A 25,449-nucleotide genomic window follows, 5' to 3' on the forward strand; every position below is an offset into this window, starting at 1 on the left:
CTTTCTCCTGGCTTGGGGGTCTGTAGTAGACGCCTACAACGACATCTTTTTGAGTCCCAGTTCCCTTGATTCTTATCCAGATGATTTCAAGCTGGTTTCCCAGATTGCTGTCTTGAATCTCTTCTGCAGCATAAGAGTTTTTGACATATAAGGCTACTCCGCCTCCTCTCCCCTTTGTTCGGTTTCTGTGAAAGAGGTTATACCCCTCGATATCTATATTCCAGCGATAGGAGTCATCCCACCAGGTTTCAGTGATGGCTATGATATCATATTTGTGGTGTTGTGCTAAAAGTTGGAGTTCGTCTTGTTTATTTCCCATGCTCTGTGCATTAGTGTAAAGACATGTGAGCCCCTGGGATCTTCCCTTGAGCTGTTTAATTGGGATTATTGTGCTTTTGGTACTTGGTCCTTGTTGTGTTTGTGCAGCCCTCCGTTTAGCCTTCTGGCGATTCCCAGACATTATGGGTAAAGTAGTGTTTGCAAGGCTGTTGTCCCCCTCCCCCGGTGGACCTAGTTTAAAGTGTGTCTAATGAGGTTTGCGAGTCTGTGAGCAAAAAGGTGTTTTCCTACTTGTGTGAGATGCACCCCATCCCTTGCCAGTAGGCCATCCTCCTGGAAAAGCAGGCCATGGTCGAGGAAGCCAAAGTATTCCTCCTGACACCATTTTCTAAGCCAGTCATTGACCTGTAATATTTTTCTGGCTCTTGTGGGTCCGTGTCTTACAACAGGGAGGAGGGATGAAAAGACCACCTGTACATTACATTCTTTTAGCTTTGCTCCTAGAGCTCGAAAATCATTTGTGATCTTTTGTTTTAAATTTCCTTTAAAGACTTCTTCTTTAAAGGAAAATCCCTGTTTTAACTTCTCCCAGGCTGACTGTAATCTAACCCTTACTGATGTGTGCTACTCTGCTACTGGGTTGAAATGCTTCTCGAATGCAGAGTGGACTTACCAGTAAAGGCTTAGATGTTCTCCAGCTGGAGTTCTTTGGTCTTTAGAGCTGTTTTCCAGGAAATTCTTAAAGGTTGAAGCTTTTGTACAGGGGAAGCTTGCACATAGAATCATAGAATCATAGAATCAAAGAGTTGGAAGAGACCTCATGGGCCATCCAGTCCAACCCCATTCTGCCAAGAAGCAGGAATATTGCATTCAAATCACCCCTGACAGATGGCCATCCAGCCTCTGTTGAAAAGCTTTCAAGGAAGGAGCCTCCACCACACAAACTCTAAAATTACAACAGCAAAACAGCAGAGAGGAAACAACCAGGCACATCTTAACACCTCTCAGCAAGAGATTTTCCCAGGCTCAGCCAGGCCTTCAAATGCTAATGAAGGTGGTCAGTTGAAACATTCACACCTAGCTCCAGCAGAGAAGAGCTCTTTGCCCCACCCCAGCTATTCCACAGATATATAAACCCATTGTCTTAGTTCCAACAGACCTCACTACCTCTGAGGATGCTTGCCATAGATGCAGGCGAAACGTCAGGAGAAATGCCTCTAGAACATGGCCCTATAGCCTGAAAAAACCCACAAGAACCTATTATTATTATTATTATTATTATTATTATTATTATTATTATTACAGCAGGCTATTTCTTGCACCTGTGGGTTTCCAGATCCAGTAGGTGGCACTCCTGTCCTACTTTTCCTCCCACCTTGGCTCCCATATCTTACTTTGATACGGGTTTACTTTGCTGAATGGTTGCAAACTAACACCATTTGCAAGCTCAACAGTCTCTGGGGTTTAGAATGGATTCAAGCTCCAACTCTGTATCTCTTGAGAATCTTGCCATCTCCAAAATGAATGGACAATCGTTTACCTTTGCACTGTGTCTGCACTACACAAATGTAACATTTTGCATGAAGCCGTCGTGTAGAATAAATGCAGTCTGTCACCACTTCAAGCACCATGGATAAATCTAGTGCATTCGTTCTATACCATAGATGTACTCTTAGTTTCTCCTTATACAAATAGCCTGGAGATTAGATATTAGATTAAAGAAGTGGAGCTATGCATGTTTTGCAATGGTGCATGGAAATTTGCACTTTGCATCCAGTATTGGATGATCTTGACAGATTAGGGAGATGGGCTGAAACTAACAAAATGAAGTTCAACAGTGACAAATGCAAGATACTCCACTTAGGCAGAAAAAAAAAGAAATGCAAAGATACAAAATGGGGGACAATGCCTGGCTCAAGAGCAGTACGTATGAAAACGATTTTGGAGACCTCGTGGACAACAAGTTAAACATGAGCCAACAATGTGATGTGGCGGCAAAAAAAGCCAATGGGATTTTGGCCGGCATCAATAGGAGCATAGTGTCTAGATCCAGGGAAGTAATGCTCCCCATGCTCTATTCCGCTTTGGTTAGACCACACCTGGAATATTGTGTCCAATTCTGGGCACCACAATTCAAGAGAGGTATTGACAAGCTGGAATGTGTCCAGAGGAGGGCGATTAAAATGATCAAAGGTCTGGAGAACAAGCCCTATGAGGAGCAGCTTAAGGAGCTGGGCATGTTTAGCCTGAAGAAGAGAAGGCTGAGAGGAGATATGATGATAGCCATGTATAAATATGTGAGAGGAAGCTGCAGGGAGGAGGAGGGAGCAAGCTTGTTTTCTGCTTCCCTGGAGACTAGGACGCAAAGGAACAATGGCTTCAAACTACAAGAGAGGAGATTCCATCTGAACATGAGGAAGAACTTCCTGACTGTGAGAGCCGTTCAGCAGTGGAACTCTCTGCCCTGGAGTGTGGTGGAGGCTCCTTCTTTGGAAGCTTTTAAGCAGAGGCTGGATGGCCATCTGTCAGGGGTGATTTGAATGCAATATTCCTGCTTCTTGGCAGAATGGGGTTGGGCTGGATGACCCATGAGGTCTCTTCAACTCTTTGATTCTATGATTCTATGATTCTGTTGTGTATTGCATGCACACATGGGCATTGCACATGCACACAAATGCAAGGGGCTTGCAAATCCAAATGCACAACGTCTCAATTCGCGAATGAGGATGACTTTTCCAATATCTTTATCAGTGTGCTGTCGAATACTTTCATGGCCAGAATCATTGGGTTGCTGTGAGTTTTTTGGGCTGTATGGCCATGTTCCAGCAGCATTCTCTCCTGAAATTTCACCTGCATCTGTACAGTGATGCGCGAACCAATTATACAGGTGTGGATGATTATGGAGGGAATTAATCTCAGGCCTCAATTGTGTATAAGAATATATTATAGAGGAGGCCAATTATTACCTGTAAATTAAGGTAACTGCCACCAACGTGAGGTATTTGAGGTACCATCGATGAGATCTGGCTTTACAGACGCAGATTAATGGAGATGAGACAGTTTTCAACAAAAGAAAACAAGTTTATTGTGTACAAAGCGTATGGTTGCAGGCTGTTAAATAACTTATAGAACTTTGAATATCACTTGGTTTGTAATACAGTCCACTCTTCCAAATAACACAGCTTGTAGCTAACTTTTACTGAGGTGAAGCTCTTTAGTGAACAATGTTTCCTACTATGAATAGCCTTCTAATTTGATCTTTCCTTGATCAAATCTCTGATCTCTAGTCCTTCCTTGACTAGGGGTCCTAACAAGCTTCCTTTAGTCTTCCTTGACTAAAGAAACTGGTCAGGTTTTTCTCTTCAGCCCTTCTAGACTGAAAAACCTTCAACTGCTCACACACACCTCTCTCCCAGGCTTTTCAAGCCTCCACACTCACTCACACACCCTCACTCTGCCCCTTTTTCCGAAGACGCACATAACATTTTCTGCTTGGCTCAACCCACTTCTCACTCTTCTGAGCTAGCCTGCCTGGTCTCCTTGGCAACGCTCACTGTGGATTCAAACCAGACAACTCTAGTTTTAGCTACTGTTGCAAACACAAATATATACTCTAACAGTTAAACACATACATAGTATCAATGACTTCTGCACAGCATCTGTAGCTGATGGCATTCTCAGAAGTCTATTGGAAATGAGGCAAGTGGAGTGTATATATATCTGTGGAATGATGTCCAGGGTGGGAGAAAGAACCCTTGTCTGTTTGAAGCAGGTGTAAATGTTGTAATTGGCAAACTTAATTAGCATTGAGTAGCCATGAAGCTGCAAAGTCAATCAGTGTTGTTGCTTGAAGGCATCCTCTCTTTGCAAGGTGTTAACTCAGCGTTTTTCAACCTGGGATTTGTGACCCCTGGCAGGGGTCGTGAGGGGGTGTCAGAGGGGTCGCCAAAGACCATTAGAAAACACAGTATTTTCTGTTGGTCCTGGGGGTTGAGTGTGGGAAGTTTGGCCCAATTCTATCATTGGTGAAGTTCAGAAGGAAAATGGGTTTATATATCTGTGGAATGACCAGGGTGGGACAAAGGGCTCTTGGCTGCTGGAGCTAGGTGTGAATGTTTCAACTGACCACCTTAATTAGCATTTGATGGCTTGGCATTCCCACCTAGCTCCAGCTGACAAGAGTCCTTTGCCCCACCCTGATCATTCCACAGATATATAAACCCTTTCTCCTAGTTGCAACAGACCTCACTACCTCTGAGGATGCTTGCCATAGATGCAGGTGAAACGTCAGGAGAAAATGCCTCTAGAACATGGCCATATAGCCCGGAAAAACCTACAACAACCCATAGTATTTTCTGTTGGTCATGGGGGTTCTGTGTGGGAGGTTTGGCCCAATTCTATCATTGGTGGAGTTCAGAATGCTCTTGGATTGTAGGTGAACTATACATCCCAGCAACTACAAGCCCCAAATGCCAAGGTCTACTTTCCCCAAACCCCACCTGTGTTCACATTTGGGCATATTGAGTATTCGTGCCAAGTTTGGTCCAGACCCATCATTGTTTGAGTCCACAGTGCTCTCTGGATGTAGGTGAACTAGAACTCCCAAACTCAAGGTCAATGTCCGCCAAACCCTTCCAGAATTTTCTGGCTGTGGGAGTCTTATGTGTCAAGTTTGGTTCAATTCCATCATTGGTGGGGTTCAGAATGCTCTTTGATTGTAGGTGAACTGTAAATCCCAGCAACTACAACTCCCAAATGACAAAATCCATTTTTTTTAATGATGTTCACTCCTTGGGGTAGTAGTTGTATTGTGTCCAAATTTGGTGGCAATTCGTTCAGTGGCTTTTGAGTTATGTTAATCCCACAAATGGCTTCAAACTACAAGAGAGGAGATTCCATCTGAACATGAGGAAGAACTTCCTGACTGTGAGAGCCGTTCAGCAGTGGAACTCTCTGCCCCGGAGTGTGGTGGAGGCTCCTTCTTTGGAAGCTTTTAAGCAGAGGCTGGATGGCCATCTGTCAGGGGTGATTTGAATGCAATATTCCTGCTTCTTGGCAGAATGGGGTTGGACTGGATGGCCCATGAGGTCTCTTCCAACTCTTTGATTCTATGATTCTATGATTCTATGATTACATTTTTATTTATATAGATCAGGCATGGGCCAACTTGGGCCCTCCCTCCAGGTGTTTTGGACTTCAACTCCCACAATTCCTAACAGCCTACCGGCTGTTAGGAATTGTGGGAGTTGAAGTCCAAAACACCTGGAGGGAGGGCCCAAGTTGGCCCATGCCTGGCTTAGCATGTGCCTTCCAGCCTGACGGGGTTGGACTGGATTGCCTTTGGGGTTTCCCACCTTCCCAGATCAATTTCCCTTCCTTTTTCCTTGCAGACGAACCCTGAGAAGGAGATTTCTGGCACCTGGAAGCCTTCCAGAAGGTTGGCCACCCTGGTGCGCAGCGAGCCTCAGATCCAATTTCCGTTCCTTGTCTCTTTCCACGAGTGCCACTTCTCCGTCTCAGACCCACCGCCGGAACGGCACAGGGAGCTACATTTCCAATTTCATACCTCATTTCACCTGGATTCCCTTCTCTTTTTTTTTTCAGGGCAACTTTCTCCTCTTTGGTTACGTGCGTGTAAACCACAGTTATCTCTATCAAATTCCGCTTGTGCGACAACCCTGGGGGAAGGCCTTTGGATCCGCCTCGCGGCGTTTTGGAGTACATATTTCATGGCGATGAATTAGTCGAGCGTCGAGAGCCTGTCTGAAAGGGACCCAAGTACATCGGCAGGTGTTGCCAGGTCCTTGGCTTTCATAGAATCATAGAATCAAAGAGTTGGAAGAGACCTCATGGGCCATCCAGTCCAACCCCATTCTGCCAAGAAGCAGGAATATTGCATCCAAATCACCCCTGACAGCTGGCCATCCAGCCTCTGTTTAAAAGCTTCCAAAGAAGGAGCCTCCATCACATTCCTGGGGCAGAGAGTTCCACCGCTGAACGGCTCTCACAGTCAGGAAGTTCTTCCTCATGTTCAGATGGAATCTCCTTTCTTGTAGTTTGAAGCCATTGTTCCGCGTCCTAGTCTCCTAGGAAGCAGAAAACAAGCTTGCTCCCTCCTCCCTGTGGCTTCCTCTCACATATTTATACATGGCTATCATATCTCCTCTCAGCCTTCTCTTCTTCAGGCTAAACATGCCCAGCTCCTTAAGCCGCTCCTCATAGGGCTTGTTCTCCAGACCCTTGATCAATTGAGTCGCCCTCCTCTGGACACATTCCAGCTTGTCAATATCTCTCTTGAATTGTGGTGCCCAGAATTGGACACAATATTCCAGGTGTGGTCTAACCAAAGCGGAATAGAGCATGGGGAGCATGACTTCCCTAGATCTAGACACTATGTTCCTCTTGATGCAGGCCAAAATCCCATTGGCTTTTTTTGCCGCCACATCACATTGTTGGCTCATGTTTAACTTGTTGTCCACGAGGACTCCAAGATCTTTTTCACACGTACTGCTCTAGAGCCAGGCCTCATTGTCCCCCATTCTGTATCTTTGCATTTCGTTTTTCCTGCCAAAGTGGAGTATCTTGCATTTGTCACTGTTGAACTTCATTTTGTTAGTTTTGGCCCATCTCTCTAATCTGTCAAGATCGTTTTGAATTCTGCTCCTGTCCTCTGGAGTATTTGCTATCCCTCCCAATTTGGTGTCGTCTGCAAACTTGATGATCATGCCTTCTAGCCCTTCATCTAAGTCATTAATAAAGATGTTGAACAGGACCGGGCCCAGGACTGAACCCTGCGGCACTCCACTTGTCACTTCTTTCCAGGATGAAGAGGAGGAAGCCTTGGGGAGAATCACCCTCTGTGTTCGTCCATTTAACCAATTCCAGATCCACCTCACCGTAGTTTTGCCTCGCCCACATTGGACTAGTTTCCATGCCAGAAGGTCATGGGGGACCTTGTCAAAGAAGGCCTTCCTGAAATCCAGACACGCTCCATCCACGGCATCATTCCCCGCATCTACCCAGCTTGTAACTCTATCGAAGAAAGAGATCAGATAAGTCTGGCATGACTTGTTTTTGATAAATCCATGTTGACTATTAGCGATGACTGCATTTGTTTCTAAGTGTTTGCAGACCGCTTCCTTAACAATCTTTTCCAGAATCTTGCCCGGTATCGACGTGAGGCTGACCGGACGGTAGTTGCTTGGGTCGTCCTTTTTTCCCTTCTTGAAGATTGGGACCACATTGGCCCTCCTCCAGACTGCTAGAACTTCTCCCGTTCTCCAAGAACTCTCAAAGATGGTTGCCAATGGTTCCGAAATGACTTCCGCTAGTTCCTTCAATACTCTTGGGTGTAGTTGATCTGGCCCTGAAAGGGGACTTGGACTCATTTAGAGCAGCCAGGTATTCCTGGACGACTTGTTTCCCAATTTGGGGTTGGATGTCCTCTAATCTCTCATCCACTCCATCTTGCTGAGGTTGAAGATGAAGCGCCTTTAAGAGAGGATGTGCGGCTTAAATCCAGCGGGAAACCAGGGGGCCCAAAAAGGAGCCTTTAGGAAGGTTTCCCTCATTAAACAGTCTTTAGGAGGCTTGAGCTTAAATATAACAGTCTTTTATTGATGAACAAACAGGAATTGTAAAGTTTGCTTGGTAAAGAAACCAGTTCTCTCAAACTTGTCCACAGGGAACAGGCACTATCTTCAATAACTTTGTTCAAAGGAAAATTCCCCTTTTTTAGCTCCTCCCAGGCTACTCTGAACCTAAACCTGACTGATTTGAATCTACTACCGGCTGAACTGCATCTCAGAACTGAGCAGACGTACCAACAGGCCTGTAGTCACTTGGCTGGAGATCTTGATGGTTAGAGCTGCTATTCCCTCTGGAATTCCTCAGGGCTGTAAGGCTGTTTCCCCGGAACCTTTGGGAATCTTTAGAGGCTTAAGACTGTTCTTCCTCGGGAAGTCTTAAGGAATGAAGCGTTTGTACAGGAGGACGTGTGTATACATCCTCTGCATTGACTTCCTTTGCTGAGACTAACTGAAAAATGGCCCCTTCCCTCCAAAAAACCCAGAGAAGGGTGGGACCAGGGATCCTAACTATAATTGACAGGTGGCTTGCCCTATGAATGCAGCCAAAGGAAGCCACCTATCTGCAAAATCCATGAAACTTAGGACTATGAACAAACACTCAGTGCAAAACACAAAATTGGAGCCCCTGGAACAGCCGTTCCAGAACAAACGCACTCTACATGGGGTTGCCTTTGAAGACTGTTTGGAAACTTCAACTAGTCCAGCGGGCGGCAGCTAGACTTCTCACCGGAGCGTCATACAGGGAGCATCCCACCCCTCTGTCATGTCAGCTCCACTGGCTGCTGATTCAGTTCCGAGCACAATTCAAAGTGCTGATCTGACCTATAAAACCCTATACGGCTCTGGCCCAGCGTACCTGTCCGAGCGTATCTCCTTCTACATCCCGCCTAGGAATCTTCTGGAGGAGCCCTGCTCTTGGCCCCGTCCTTGTCACAGATGAAATTGGCGGGGATGAGGGACAGCACCTTCTCGGTGGTGGCCCCCCACCTGTGGAATTCACTCCCCGGGGAAATTAGATCATCGCCATCTCTCCTCTCTTTCAGAAGGAAATTAAAAACATGGATATGGGACCGGGCCTTTGGGTAATCTGGCAGACTGACAAGGACAATGACGACTAAAGCTTTGGAAACGGACTATGATAAGCGGAATGAATGTATTAATTACGGACTTGGCAAAACGATGGCCAACAGGCTGGCATTTTATTTTATTAATGTTTTAACTGTTTATAATTATTGTTACTATGTATTTTATTATGTTGAATTTTAGGCATCAAACAGGTTTCAGGTTCGAATCCGGGGAGAGGCAGATGAGCTCCCTCTATCAGCTCCAGCTCCTCATGCGGGGACATGAGAGAAGCCTCCCACAAGGATGATAAAAGCATCAAAATCATCCGGGCGTCCCCTGGGCAACGTCCTTGCAGACGGCCAGTTCTCTCACACCAGAAGCGACTTGCAGTCACTCCTGACACGACAAATAATAATAATAATAATAATAATAATAATAATAATTGTATTACTTCCTTACCTCTCCTCATGTATTGAGGTGGGTTACAGAACAATTAAAATATATGAACAGTGCAAAAACACCCCAAATGCACATATTAAAATGTACTTTTATAAAAGCTACACACCAAAATGTGGAGTCCCTCTGAATCCCTGAATCTCCCCTCTATTTCCTTCCCTCTTTGAATGATAGAAAAAACCCATTCATTATATTCTTGAAGTCCACCTTCTTCTCCATGGAGACAGCTGGAAATATCTATCACTTTTGTGCCGGAAGCCTTATTTTAATTTTAAAGAAATGAGCCATGAACTGCTGAAAATAATATTGTTAGTGATAGCACCTGGAGAAGAAATGATAGATAGATAGCTGCCAAGATACAGGTGCGCGCTCCCTCCCTCCTCCCTGCACCACCTCGAAAATATCCTCTTTTATGTCTTTGGGTGGGATATATATTTTAAAAAGATATACACAGGAAAAGCATGATCTGTCAGGAATCCCATTGGAATGAATGGAAGTCACTGGGTCCTTGGGAGAAGCTCTCCTGCCCTGAGCTTGAAAGGAGCTGTCTCAGGTGCTGAAACACACATCATTTGGCATTGCTCCTTTAAAGTGGTTGTATTCATGATTTATGTCCCACTAGCGGTCCCTTGCCACGAGTTGCTGTGGCCCAGTCTGTTGATTTGGAAAATAAAGTAATGAGAAAGTTTTGGTTTCTAATATATACAATTTATTTATGCTTGTGGGTAAACAGTATTTCTTGCTGTTTCTTTGCCAGTGTTGATGTTGACCTTCTGGCAAGGAAACTAGTCCAATGTGGGCGAGGCAAAACTACGGTGAGGTGGATCTGTAATTGGTTAAGTGGACGAACACAGAGAGTGCTCATTAATGCTTCCTCTTCATCTTGGAAAGAAGTGACAAGTGGAGTGCCACAAGCAGGGTTCCGTCCTGGGCCCGGTCCTGTTCAACATCTTTATTAATGACTTAGATGAAGGGCTAGAAGGCATGATCATCAAGTTTGCAGACAACACCAAATTGGGAGGGAGAGCCAAGACTCCAGAGGACAGGAGCAGAATTCAAAACGATCTCGACAGATTAGAGAGATGATGGGCCAGAATTAACAAAATGAAGTTCAACGGTGACAAATGCAAGATACTCCACTTTGGCAGGAAAAACGAAATGCAAAGATACAGAATGGGGGACAATGAGGCCTGGCTCGAGAGCAGGACGTGTGAAAAAGATCTTGGAGTCCTCGTGGACAAGTTAAACATGAGCTCAAGTTAAACATGAGCCAGGAATGTGATGTGGCAGCAAAAAAAGCCAATGGGATTTTGGCCTGCATCAAGAGGAGCCTAGTGTCTAGATCTAAGGAAGTAATGCTGCCCCTCTATTCCGTTTTGGTTAGACCACATCTGGAATATTGTGTCCAATTCTGGGCACCACAATTCAAGAGAGATATTGACAAGCTGGAATGTGTCCAGAGGAGGGCGACTAAAATGATAAAAGGTCTGGAGAACAAGCCCTATGAGGAGCGGCTTAAGGAGCTGGGCATGTTTAGCCTGAGGAAGAGAAGGCTGAGAGGAGACATGATAGCCATGTGTAAATATGTGAGAGGAAGCCTCAGGGAGGAGGAGGGAGCAAGCTTGTTTTCTGCTTCCCTGGAGACTAGGACGCAATGGAACAATGGCTTCAAACTACAAGAGAGGCGATTCCATCTGAACACAAGGAAGAACTTCCCGACTGTGAGAGCCGTTCAGCAGTGGAACTCTCTGCCCCGGAGTGTGGTGGAGGCTCCTTCTTTGGAAGCTTTTAAACAGAGGCTGGATGGCCATCTGTCAGGGATGATTTGAATGCAATATTCCTGCTTCTTGGCAGAATGGGGTTGGACTGGATGGCCCATGAGGTCTCTTCCAACTCTTTGATTCTATGATTCTATGATGTGGAGATTGTCTGATTTGCCTACTCTGGGACATGCAACATATTATTGTCCTTCTTCAGGGGTCCCTTTCAAATCTATGATACTATATCTCTGTGTGTGTGAATCATATATGTCTGTCTGTCTGTCTATCTATCTATCTATCTATCTATCTATCTATCTATCTATCTATTTCTATGGCTGGATGGCTCTTTGTCAGGAAGACTTTGATTATGTGTTCTTGCCCTGATGAAGGGAGTTGGGTTGGATGGACTTAGGTATTTTCTGTTGGTCATGGGAGTTCTGTGTGGGAAATTTGCCCCGATTCTGTCGTTCGTGGGGTTCAGAATGCTCTTTGATTGTAGGTGAACTATAAATCCCAGTAAGTACAAATCCCAAATGTCAAGGTCTCTGTCCTCCAAACTCCATCTGTGTTCATATTTAGGCATATGGGATTTTTGTGTTAAGTTTGGTCCAGATCCATCATTGTTTGAATCCACAGTGCTCTCTGGATGTAGGTGAACTACAACTCCCAAACTCAAGGCCAATGCCCACCAAACCCTTCCAGTGTGTTCTGTTGGTCATGGAAGTCCTGTATGCCATGTTTGGTTCAATTCCATCATTGGTGGAGTTCAGAATGCTCTTTGATTGTAGGTGAACTATAAATCCCAGCAACTACAAATCCCAAATGTCAAGGCCTATTTCCCTTAAACTCCATCTGTGTTCCTATTTGGGCATATGGAATATTTGTGCCAAGTTTGGTTCAGGTCCATCATTGTTTGAGTCCACAGTGCTCTCTGGATGTAGGTGAACTATAATTCCCAAACTCAAGGTCAATGTCCACCAAACCTTTCCAGTTTTTTTCTGTTGGTCAGAGGACTCTGTGTGCCAAGTTTGGTTCAATTTCATCATTGGTGGAGTTCAGAATGCTCTTTGATTGTAGGTGAACTATAAATCCCAGCAACTACAACTCGCAAATGACAAAATCATAATTTATTGAGTGATGGTCACTCCTTGTGTTGTGAGATGTTTTGTTGCCAAATTTGGTGTGATTTCGTTCATTGGTTCTTTTGTTTTTAAGGAACTCATTATGCACAGAGCATTTATATATATAGAGAAGATTGGTTTCCCAGGATGGGACCCAAAGCTAGTCACGATCGACTCTATTTACTTGAGTCCAAAGCTCACCTTTTTTTTTGGCTAAATCATCTTACCAAAATCAGGATGCGCATTAGATTAACATAATACACTAAACTGAGAGCTGAGCCAAAGCAAAAGGGGAAGCTGCTTCAGGAGCTGCGCCTGGAGCTCCTCTTGGAGGGGCGTCATCTCTAATTTAACTGCCTTGACTCCATGCTATGCCATCCTGGGATTTGTAGTTTGGCGAGGCATCAGCACTCTTTAGCGGAGAAGACTCGAGCTCTTGTCAAACTATATCTATCCCCCTTGAGTCCATAGCACTGACCAAGGCAGTTAAAGTGGATTCATTGCACAGCTTAGATGCACCACAACTACTCAACTTCTGGAATTTGGTGTTTTTGCACTTTTGTTTTGAGACAAGGAATTCTAAGCACGTAGCAACTGTAATGGCCAGGTTACAAAGAATGGACTTTTTGCTGCTGGGCATTTTATTTGGCAACACTTACTTCCTTTGGCCAAGTAGCAAGAGTAAGAACTGACCATGAAACAACAGACTGGTTCAAGATTGGGAAAGGCATACGGCAGGGTTGTCTACTCTCACTCAACCTATTCAACTTGTATGCAGAACACATCATGCGATGTGCAGGGCTTGAGGAATACAAGGCTGGGGTGAAAATTGCTGGAAGAAACATTCACAACCTTAGATATGCAGATGACACCACTGTGCTGTCTCACGCTGGGCCTGTGCATAAGACTGTAGACAGGACATAAATTCCGTGTGCCCAACGGGACGCCAGGGCTGCCTCAGATTAAAGGCCCTTGGATTTCCTTAAAACAGAGTCTTTAGATTGCTTAAAGGTTCAACAATGTTCTTTATTGATGAAAACAAACAGGTACTTTCAAGCTTTCTTAACAGTCTATTGCAGTGTTTCTCAACCTGGGGGTCGGGACCCCTGGGGGGGTCGCGAGGGGGTGTCAGAGGGGTCACCAAAGACCATCAGAAAACACTGTATTTTCTGTTGGTCACGGGGGTTGTGTGTGGGAAGTTTGGCCCAATTCTGTCATTGGTGGGATTCAAGGGGCTCTTTCATCATAGGTGAACTGTAAATCCCAGCAACGACAACTCCCAAATATCAAGGTCTATTTTCCCCAAACTCCACCAGTGTTCACATTTGGGCATATTGAGTATTCGTGCCAAGTTTGGTCCAGATCCATCCTTGTTTGACTCCACAGTGCTTTCTGGGTGCAGGTGAACTACAACTTCCAAATGCAAGGTCAATGCCCACCAAACTCTTCTAGTGTTTTCTGTTGGTCATGGGAGTTCGGTGTGCCAAGGTTTGTTCAATTCCATCGTTGGTGGAGTTCAGAATGCTCTATGATTGTAGGTAAACTATAAATCCCAGCAACTACAACTCCCAAATGACAAAATCAATCTCTCCCAACTCCACCAGTATTCAAATTTGGGCATATTGGGTATTTGTGCCAAGTTTGAATGAAAATACATCCTGCTTATTGGATATTTTCATTGGGATTCATAACACGAGCAAAATTGCAGTTATGATGTAGCAACAAAAATAATTTGATGGTTGGGGGTCACCACGACATGAGGAACTATATCAAGGGGTCGCGGCATTAGGAAAGTTGAGAAACACTGGTCTATTGGCTCTCTCTCAATCTTGTCCACAGGGAACAGGCACTATCTTCATAAACTGTATTTTAGCTAATAGGGAAATCCTTAACTTCTAATCTGGGCAGTCTGTCTTTGCCTCTGTTGGCGTGGAGACCCTGCACCCAGTACCAACTGCGTCTGGCTTCAGTGAGTGACCCTTACCAAGCAGAGCTTTGTAGGCTTCCAGGGGAAAAGGAGTTCAGGTTTCAGTGATGGCTGACTGAAGTCCCTCAGTGAAGGAGCTGTAAGGCTGTATATCTTCCGGCCAAGCTGTGGGGCTGTATCTCCCCGGCCAAGCCGTAGAAGATGAAGCTTTCTACAGGAACTCTTGGTATTATGTCCTGCATGAAAGGCTTCTCTGTGTGGACTGAACCCAAACTGGCTCCTATTCCCTCCAAAACCCCAAAAAGGGGGCGGGACCAGGGAACCTAATGATAATTGACAGGTGGCTTGCCCTATGATTGCAGCCAAAAGAAGCCACCTATCTGCAGAGTCCCTGAAACTTAGGACTACAACAAACATTCAATGCAAAGCAAACAACATTGGAGCTCCTGGTACAGCTGTACCTGCACAACCACTTTGATGGCCGAAAGCGAGGAGGAGCTGAGGAGCCTTCTAATCAAAGAAAGAAGAAAGCGCAAAAGCTGGGTTGCAGCTAAACATCCCAAAAAAACCTTAGAATCATAGAATCATAGAATCCTGGAGTTGGAAGAGACCTCATGGGCCATCCAGTCCAACCCCCTGCCAAGAAGCAGGAATATTGCATTCAAATCACCCTGACAGATGGCCATCCAGTTTAAAAGCTTCTAAAGAAGGAGCCTCCACCACACTCCAGGGTAGTGAGTTCCACTGCTGAACGGCTCTCACAGTTAGGAAGTTCTTCCTCGTGTTCAGATGGAATCTCCTCTCTTGTAGTTTGAAGCCATTGTTCACCTTGATTAGCAATGAATGGCCTTGCAGCTTCAAAGCCTGGCTGCTCCCTGCCTGGGGGGGAATCCTTTGTTGGGAGGTGTTAGCTGGCCCTGATTGTTTCCTTTCTGGAATTCTCCTGTGGAACAACACTCAGAAAACTGGGGAATTTCAGAAAGGAAACAATCACCTATGCTTTTTGGTACGGAAGTCAAATGGCCTTGTAAAACCACAACTCCCAGGACTCCACAGCATCAAGCCATGGCAGTGAAAGGTGTGCCAAATGACATCCGTTCTCCAGCATACGCATCCACAGACTCGGTGAGATTCTTGCAGGGTGGTTGAGAGGGATTACATATTAATTAACCCACTTAATGCTTTTTTAACATAAGTGTTTAATTAATCCACCGGCTCCGGGGTGACCCTCCCTTCAAGGGTCACTTGCCCGCCCCTCTCCTCATTGGCCCCCTCTCCTCTCCACCTGCGCCTCTGGACCGGGACCCTCTCAAAAGAACAGGGAATTTTTAAATAATCCAAGGACCCTTCCAAGCATGCTGATTTCAGGCCACTCCAGCAGCTCTGTTAATTATTTAGCTCTCCGCCTTCAGCCTGTCAGCCTCATTTTCAGGGGAGTGAAGGAATCCAGTGTGGGAGAAAGCACCCTTGTCTGTTTAAAGCAAGTGTGAATGTTGCAATTAGCAAGCTTGAATTAGCATTTGAGTAGCCATGAAGTTTGCAAAGTCAATCAGCGAGAGTATCTGCATAGAGTAGCCTGGCCTCTGTTGCCTGGAGGCATCCTCTGTTTGGGAGGTGTTAACTGACCCTTGATTGTTTGTTGTCTGACGTTCGCCAATCAGTGAGAGTATCTGCATAGAGTAGCCTGGCCTCTGTTGCCTGGAGGCATCCTCTGTTTGGGAGGTGTTAACTGACCCTTGATTGTTTGTTGTCTGACGTTCGCCAATCAGTGAGAGTATCTGCATAGAGTAGCCTGGCCTCTGTTGCCTGGAGGCATCCTCTGTTTGGGAGGTGTTAACTGACCCTTGATTGTTTGTTGTCTGACGTTCGCCAATCAGTGAGAGTATCTGCATAGAGTAGCCTGGCCTCTGTTGCCTGGAGGCATCCTCTGTTTGGGAGGTGTCAACTGACCCTTGATTGTTTGTTGTCTGACGTTCGCCTGTTTCCAAATGTTGTTCTTTATTTACTGTCTTGATTCTAGTGTTTTATTAATACTGGTGACCAGATTTTGTTCGTTTTCATGGTTTCTTCCTTTCTGTTGAAATTGTCCATGTGCTAACTGAAAATGCAAGGCTTAAAGCTGATTGGTTGGGCCATGCTCAGCAGGCTAGCTGAGCCTGGGAGTTTTGACAACAGTTACATATTTAGGCTGTTAGCTGGTGTATTGTGTTCCAGTATGGATTTGGAAGTCCCACGGTATTTTTGCGTGTTCATTTTCCATTCCATTTGCAGGTTTAGGATCCCACCAGTTCTTGACTACTGGGAGGTCATAGAATCATAGAATCATAGAATCAAAGAGTTGGAAGAGACCTCATGGGCCATCCAGTCCAACCCCATTCTGCCAAGAAGCAGGAATATTGCATTCAAATCACCCCTGACAGTTGGCCATCCAGCCTCTGTTTAAAAGCTTCCAAAGAAGGAGCCTCCACCACACTCCGGGGCAGAGAGTTCCACTGCGGAACGGCTCTCACAGGTGGTCCTTGTGACATAAGTTCCAGCGAATCATTTGGGCCACAGAGTTGTGCCTCTGTTTGTAGTCAGTTTGTGCAGTTTTCTTGCAGCAGCTGAGGAGATGATCTATGGTTTCATCAATCCATTTGTAGGTCCCCCAGTGCAGTGCTATGGTAAGCCTAATAATAATAATAACAATAACAATAATAGATTATTCTTTGAAACACAACAAGATGAGTCCACAGCAGACACAGCAGATCCCAGTAAGGTGGCCTTCTGCAGCTGGCAGATGGTAATTTTGCCAGCACCGATTGTGTTTAAGTGCAGGCCAAGGTCTTTAGGCACTGCACCCAGTGTGCCCATCACCACTGGGATTCCCTTGACTGGCTTGTGCCAGAGTCTTTGCAGTTCAATCTTTAAATCCTCGTGTTGTGTCAGCTTTTCCAGTTGTTTCTCTGCAATCCTGCTGTCACCTAGGATTGCGACATCAACGATCCATACTTTGTTTTTTAACACGATTGTGGGGTCATGAGTACTATGCTCCAAAACTCTGTTTGTCTGAATCTGGAAGTCTCAGAGGAGTTTGGCATGTTCATTCTCTGTAACTCTTTCCGGCTTGTGACCCCACCAGTTCTTTGTCGCTGGCAGATGGTATTTGTGGCACAAGTTTCAATGAATCGTCTGAGCAATGGTGTTGTGCCTCTGCTTGTAGTCTGTCTGCACAATATTCTTGCAGCAGCTGAGGATGTGATCTATTGTTTCATCTGCTTCCTTGCAGAGTCTACATTTGGGATCTGTCGTCGACTTTTCAGTTCTGGCTTTGATGGCCTTGGTTCGAATGGCTTGTTCTTGGGCTGTCAGAATCAGGCCCTCCTTTGTCTCCTTTTTCAAGGTCCCATTTGTGAGCCACAGCCATGTTTTCTCTTTGTCAATTTGGCTCTCAATATTTCCCAGGAAGTGTCCATGGAGACAGAGCCTTCTTTTGCCAGTTTTCTCTTCTGCTCTGGATTGTGTTTTTACAGTATTCCCTCTTTGTCTTTTGCACTTGAAGCAGTTTTCTACTCTTAACTTCCCTCAATGTTGTTTCTTGACTGCCTTTCACATCATCTGCCAGGGCATGTTTCTCTTCTTTTACCGTTTGCTTCACTTGCAGATTTTCTGCTTCCTGATTTTCTGGATTATTATTATTATTATTATTATTATTATTATTATTATTATTAGGCTGACTATAGCACTTTACTGGGGGGCCTACAAATGTCTTGGGAAGTGTTTTCTTTAGGTCCTCCAGTGTTACCACACAAATTGGTCATGGATTCATGTTAGAATCATAGAATCAAAGAGTTGGAAGAGACCTCATGGGCCATCCAGTCCAACCCCATTCTGCCAAGAAGCAGGAATATTGCATTCAAATCACCCCTGACAGATGGCCATCCAGCCTCTGTTTAAAAGCTTCCAAAGAAGGAGCCTCCACCACACTCCGGGGCAGAGAGTTCCACTGCTGAACGGCTCTCACAGTCAGGAAGTTCTTCGTCATGTTCAGATGGAATCTCCTCCCTTGTAGTTTGAAGCCATTGTTCCATTGCGTCCTAGTCTCCAAGGAAGCAGAAAACAAACTTGCTCCCTCCTCCCTGTGGCTTCCTCTCACATATTTATACATGGCTATCATATTTCCTCTCAGCCTTCTCTTCTTCAGGCTAAACATGCCCAGCTCCTTAAGCAGCTCCTCATAGGGCTTGTTCTCCAGACCCTTGATCATTTTAGTCGCCCTCCTCTGGACACATTCCAGTTTGTCAATGTCTCTCTTCAATTGTGGTGCCCAGAACTGGACACAAAATCCCAGGTGTGGTCTAACCAAGGTAGAATAGAGGATGGGGAGCATGACTTCCCTGGATCTAGACACTATGCTCCTATTGATGCAGGCCAAAATCCCATTGGCTTTTTTTGCCACCACGTCACATTGTTGGATCTCACTGCCTCTGAGGATGCTTGCCATAGATGCAGGCGAAACGTCAGGAGAAATGCCTCTAGAACATGGCCCTATAGCCCGAAAAAACCTACAAGAAACTCATGTTTAACTTGTTGTCCACAAGACTCCAAGATCTTTTTCACATGTCCTGCTCTCAAGCCACACATCCCCCATTCTGTATCTTTGCATTTCGTTTTTCCTGCCTAAGTGGAGTATCTTGCATTTGTCACTGTTGAACTTCATTGTGTTAGTTTTGGCCCATTTCTCTAATCCGTCAAGATCCTAAAGATTCCTAGGGACAATGTATTACTCAAATCTGTAAAAGATCAAATCTGTAAAAGTTATAAGCAAGCTCCTATGGAAATACTGTTTCAGTGCTATGATTAATTGAATATGTTATCATGTCCTATAGCTGATTACCAGCTGTTAGGAATTGTGGCCAACAGGGAGCTCTGGCGTGGGCTGGTCCATGAGGTCACCAAGAGTCAGAAGCGATTAAATGCATAAACAACAACAGGAATTGTGGGAGTTGGAGTCCAAAACAGCTTGAAGACCCAAGTTGGCCCATGCCTGGTGTACCATGATGTTCCATCCCCTTGATGTTGGACTGGGAGTGATGCATTTCCTCCAAGGCGCTGGAGCATTGGGGAGCATACTGTCAACATATTCCAGACTCATTTTAAGTAAATAGCAAGAAGTACACAGACCCACACTTAATAGTTTTGTATCTGGCTTATTAATTGCATGAGTGTTTAATTATATCATGTCATAATTTTTCTATCTGGCTAATTAATTGTACGCTCTACGGGCGCTCTGTTCCCCTTACGGCTTTGTCAATTCTATAATTTACAGCTCAGCTTGCATTATTTAGCCATTTATGTGTTTTTTTCCACTGAAGACTCACTCCAAAGCAGTGCTGCAGGACCAAAGCTGTTGCATTTTTAATTACACAAGTTGAGTACCTCTTTTCCAAAATGCTCAAAAACAGAAGTGTTTTGGATTTCTGTTTTGTTGTGTTGTTGTTTTGGATATATTTGCATATATGTACAGAATGAGATCCCTTGGAGACAGGACCTAAGTCTACAACACTAAACTGATTGGGTTGCTGAGAGTTTTCCGGGCTGTATGGCCACGTTCCGTCTGGATCAATATGTGTCCATTTTGGATTTGTGTCTGACACTATCTGGTTGACGTTGCACAGTTGTGCAAGAAGGATCTGGATGCCTCCTTTTGCAACATCTGCAAAATCTATTTTGCTGGAATATCCCCATTGCAATTGCGGCACGTTGGTTTTGCCAAGGGAGACGGCTCCACTTCTTGAATGAAACAGCCACATTTTGCAGTTGCTGGGCTGCTTTGTGACGTTTTCGTTGGCTGCTCATCTGCAAATGTCCCCATGATATTTAGAGGAAGGAAATGCCAGTGGTCTCGCAAAGCCTGTGTTTGAGCAGAGCTGGCAATGTTGTGTTCAACCTGTGTGCAAATGGGAGGCCAATCAAGCCATTGGAAAGACTGTCCCTTCATTGCAGAAACACCCGCACTCGCCAGCTGGCAGGAAAAATACATATCTGAAATTATGTTTTCAGCAAGCTATAATAACATCGGGTTGTTGTAGGTTTTTTCGGGCTATATGGCCATGGTCTAGAGGCATTCTCTCCTAACGTTTCGCCTGCATCTATGGCAAGCATCCGCAGAGGTAGTGAGGTGTGTTGGAACTAGGAAAATGGGTTTATATATCTGTGGAATGACCAGGGTGGGACAAAGGACTCTTGTCTGCTGGAGCTTGGTGGGAATGTTTCAACTGACCACCTTGATTAACATATAATGGCCTGACAGTGCCTGGAGCAAACTTTTGTTGAGAGGTGATTAGATGTACTTGTTTGTTTCCTCTCTGTTGTTGTGCTGTTGTAATTTTAGAGTTTTTTTTAATACTGGTAGCCAGATTTTGTTTATTTTCATGGTTTCCTCCTTTCTGTTGAAATTGTCCACATGCTTGTGTATTTCAATGGGTTCTCTAAAATTACAACAACACAACAACAGAGAAGAAACAAACAAGGACATCTCCAAGCTTCTCCAAAGGTATTGAGAGTGGCTTGCAGATCTTCTTCCGAATGAGCACAGACTACGTTATCATCAGCATACTAGAGTTCTATAACAGACATCGTTGTGAGCTAGGTTTTGGTTTTCAGTCTCCTGAGGTTAAATAGATTGCTATCTATCTGATAGATGATTTCCACACCAGTGGGGAGCTTCTCATCAACAAGGTGCAGTATCATAATGATGAAGATGGAAAACAAATCTGGGGTAATAACACATCCCTGTTCACACTTGACTCCATCTTAAATCAAATTGGTAGAGGGTGGTTGGCAAGGGTTCTTGTGAGGATTTTCCCAGAGGGGGTTTTGTTGTTGTTGTTGTTGTTCATTCGTTCTGTCGTCTCTGACTCTTCATGACCTCATGGACCAGCCCACGCCAGAGCTCCCTGTCAACCGTCACCACCCCCAGCTCCTTCAAGGTCAATCCAGTCACTTCAAGGATGCCATCCATCCATCTTGCCCTTGGTCGGCCCCTCTTCCTTTTGCCTTCCACTTTCCCCAGCATCATTCCCTTCTCCAGGCTTTGCTGTCTCCTCATGATGTGGCCAAAGGACTTCCGCTTTGTCTCTAGTCTCCTTCCCTCCAATGAGCAGCCGGGCTTTATTTCCTGGAGGATGGACTGGTTGGATCTTCTCGCAGTCCAAGGCACTCTCAGAACTTTCCTCCAACCCCACAGTTCAAAAGCATCTCTCTTCCTTGGCTCAGCCTTCCCGAAGGTCCAGCTCTCACATCCGTAGGTGACTACAGGGAAGACCATGGCTTTGACTAGGCAATGGATCTTGGTTGCCAGTCTGATGTCTCTACTCTTCACTATTGTATCGAGACTGGGCATTGCTCTCCTCCCAAGAAGGAAGCGTCTCCTGATTTCCTGGCCACAGTCTGCATCTGCAGTAATCTTTGCGCCTAGAAATACAAACCCTGTCACGGCCTCCACGTTTTCTCCCTCTATTTCCCAGTTGTCAATCATTTGTGTTGCCATAATCTTGGTTTTTTTTGACGTTTAGCTGCAACCCAGCTTTTGCGCTTTCTTCTTTCACCTTGATTAGAAGGCTCCTCAGCTCCTCCTCGCTTTCGGCCATCAGAGTGGTGTCATCTGCATATCTGAGGTTGTTAATGTTTCTTCCAGCGATTTTCACCCCACCTTTGCATTCATCAAGCCCCGCGTTAGAAGGGAGATATCTTGATAGTATAGTATGACATTCACTCTAGCGATGATGCCTCTAGTCATGCTCCACAAGCACAATGGAGCATCCATCTTGCCCATGATCTGTGCATGCCCTGTTACTCTGCACTTGAATTATGCCGCTAAACATAGCAAAGTCTCATTTCTGACAGACCAAACTCTGCTTGTTTTCCCAGTGAACTTTCCTGGTCCCCGGTTTGCCTCCTTGACTCCTCAATGTGCCGTCACAAGCCTGCCAATTGCATGCTCCTCTTGCATAAAGCTGGCATTTACATGCCCACTAGCTAATTACGCCGCCAAATGAGGGATTGCGCCCATGCTGCTTAGGTAATCACATTTGGAAATGTGTGCGTATGGGGATTAGAGCGCTCTTGTTCCATTTGAGCCGCCGGTGCCATGTAAACAGGGCTGGGGGCTGGTTTTGGAGTCTCGGCATGTAATCCAGATCCTTGGCCCAATTTCCCCCCAGTTTGACTTGCTCCCCGCCATACCTATGATCAGGCATTATGCTTCCATGCTCCAACAAGGGCATGCACCTGCAGGCATGCACAGAGCACATGGGTTTGTTATTCCTGCAGAGGAGATGAAGGAAGAGGAGTGAGTGAGAGAGGATGTTTCTCTCCAGCATGTGCCAATCTCCGGAGGAGCATGAAGCTGTCACTGCCATCAACTCTTGGACGGCAACAATGGGAAGCAAAGGACAACACATTCGAGTACATCCATCTTTCTCTTTGGCACCGAAGACTGGCAGCTCCCCTCCTTTGCAGGCATCGGCTAGCAAAGGAAAGAGATGCATGCCATAGCTCTCTCCCAAAGTCTCTATTATCCAAGAATGGGCCAACTTGGGCCCTCCAGGTGTTTTGGACTTCAACTCCCACAATTCCTAACAATTCCTACTACTAATTATAACAACAACAATGGTGGGTTGTATCAATACTAATACTAATAATACTAATACTAACAACAACAACAATAGTGGGCAGTAGCAATACTGGGTATATAACAACAACAACAACAACAACAACAGATGTTATGTCATACCAGACTTTCCTCAAAGCCTAAGACGAGGTACAGCAGAGAGATATTGACAAGCTGGAATGTGTCCAGAGGAGGGCAACTAAAATAATCAAGGGTCTGGAGAACAAGCCCTATGAGGAGCGGCTTAGGGAACTGGGCATGTTTAGCCTGAAGAAGAGAAGGCTGAGAGGAGATATGATAGCCATGTATAAATATGTGAGAGGAAGCCACAGGGAGGAGGAGGGAGCAAGCTTGTTTTCTGCTTCCTTGGAGACTAGGACGCAATGGAACAATGGCTTCAAACTACAACAAAGGAGATTCCACCTGAACATGAGGAAGAACTTCCTGACTGTGAGAGCCGTTCAGCAGTGGAACTCTCTGCCCCGGAGTGTGGTGGAGGCTCCTTCTTTGGAGGCTTTTAAGCAGAGGCTGGATGGCCATCTGTCAGGGGTGATTTGAATGCAATATTCCTGCTTCTTGGCAGAATGGGGTTGGACTGGATGGCCCAGGAGGTCTCTTCCAACTCTTTGATTCTATGATTCTATGATTCTAATAGACAGAAACATAAATCCATTAAAAGACATGAATTAAAAGACAGACTTAAGATTAAAGCACATTAAAAGCACATATATCTTCTGGTTATGCGCTTTCATGTTGTGTCTGACTTACGGAGACCCTAAAATGACTAATAGAGTTTTGTATGCAACACCATTTCTCTTTATGCTCTTGGTGAGTGCTGCGGTCTCACCAAACTACAACTCCCACAGCTCCTGACTGTTGTGAGAATTGTTCAGCAGTGGAACTCTCTGCTCTGGAGTGTGGTGGAGGCTTTTAAACAGAGGCTGGATGGCTATCTGTCAGGAGTGCTTTGAATGCAATTTTCCTGCTTCTTGGCAGAATGGGGTTGGACTGGATGGCCCAGGAGGTCTCTTCCAACTCTACGATTATGTGAATTCCATAGCATTGCACCATGGCCGTTGAAGTGGTGTAAATCTGCATTAATTCTGCAGTGTAGATGAAGCCAGAGATGTGTTTCTTTTAATATCAGCCAAGAAAGACAGCACTGGGGGAAAATCCTTTATATTATCCAGGCCAACACGGCAATGCACTTCCTTGTCAATCTGTTGTTCCAAAACGGGGGAGCTTTAGGTGGTGCCTTCGATAATAATAATAACACACTTAGAATCCTAGAATCAAAGAGTTGGAAGAGACCTCACGGGCCATCCAGTCCAACCCCATTCTGCCAAGAACCAGGAATATTGCATTCAAAGCACGCCTAGAATCATAGAATCATAGAATCATAGAATCAAAGAGTTGGAAGAGACCTCATGGGCCATCCAGTCCAACCCCATTCTGCCAAGAAGCAGGAATATTGCATTCAAAACACCCCTGACAAATGGCCATCCAGCCTCTGCTTAAAAGCTTCCAAAGAAGGAGCCACATTGTTGGCTCATGTTTAACTTGTTGTCCATGAGGACTCCAAGATCTTTTTCACACGTACTGCTCTCGAGCCAGGCATCCCCCATTCTGTATCTTTGCATTTCATTTTTTCTGCCAAAGTGGAGTATCTTGCATTTGTCACTGTTGAACTTCATTTTGTTAGTTTTGGCCATTCATCTCTCTAATCTGTCAAGATCGTTTTGAATTCTGCTCCTGTCCTCTGGACTATTGGCTATCCCTCCCAATTTGGTCCTGTCTGCAAACTTGATGATCCTGCCTTCTAACCCTTCATCCAAGTCATTAATAAAGATGTTGAACAGGACCGGGCCCAGGACGGAACCCTGCTTGTGGCACTCCACTCGTCACTTCTTTCCAAGATGAAGAGGAAGCATTGGTGAGCACTCTCTGTGTTTGTCCACTTAACCAATTCCAGATCCACCTCACCGTAGTTTTGCCTAGCCCACATTGGACTAGTTTCCTTGCCAGAAGGTCATGGGGGACCTTGTCAAAGAAGGCCTTCCTGAAATCCAGACATGCTCCATCCACGGCATCATTCCCCGCATCTACCCAGCTTGTAGCTCTATCGAAGAAAGAGATCAGATGAGTCTGGCATGACTTGTTTTTGATAAATCCATGTTGACTATTAGCGATGACTGCATTTGCTTCTAAGTGTTTGCAGACCGCTTCCTTAATCTTTTCCAGAATCTTGCCCGGTATCGACGTGAGGCTGACCGGACGGTAGTTGTTTGGGTCGTCCTTTTTTCCCTTCTTGAAGATTGGGACCACATTGGCCCTCCTCCAATCTGCTGGAACTTCTCCCGTTCTCCAAGAACGCTCAAAGATGGTTGCCAATCGTTCCGAAATGACTTCCGCTAGTTCCTTCAGTACTCTTGGGTGTAGTTGATCTGGCCCTGAAAGGGGACTTGAACTCATTAAGAGCGGCCAGGTATTCCTGGACAACTTCTTTCCCAATTTGGGGTTGGATGTCCTCCAATCCCTCATCCACTCCATCTTGCTGAGGTTGAAGACTCTCTTTTTGTGAGAAGACCGAGGCAAAGAA

The sequence above is a fragment of the Anolis sagrei genome, chromosome 1, assembly GCF_037176765.1.
Source record: "Anolis sagrei isolate rAnoSag1 chromosome 1, rAnoSag1.mat, whole genome shotgun sequence".
Taxonomy (NCBI): domain Eukaryota; kingdom Metazoa; phylum Chordata; class Lepidosauria; order Squamata; family Dactyloidae; genus Anolis; species Anolis sagrei.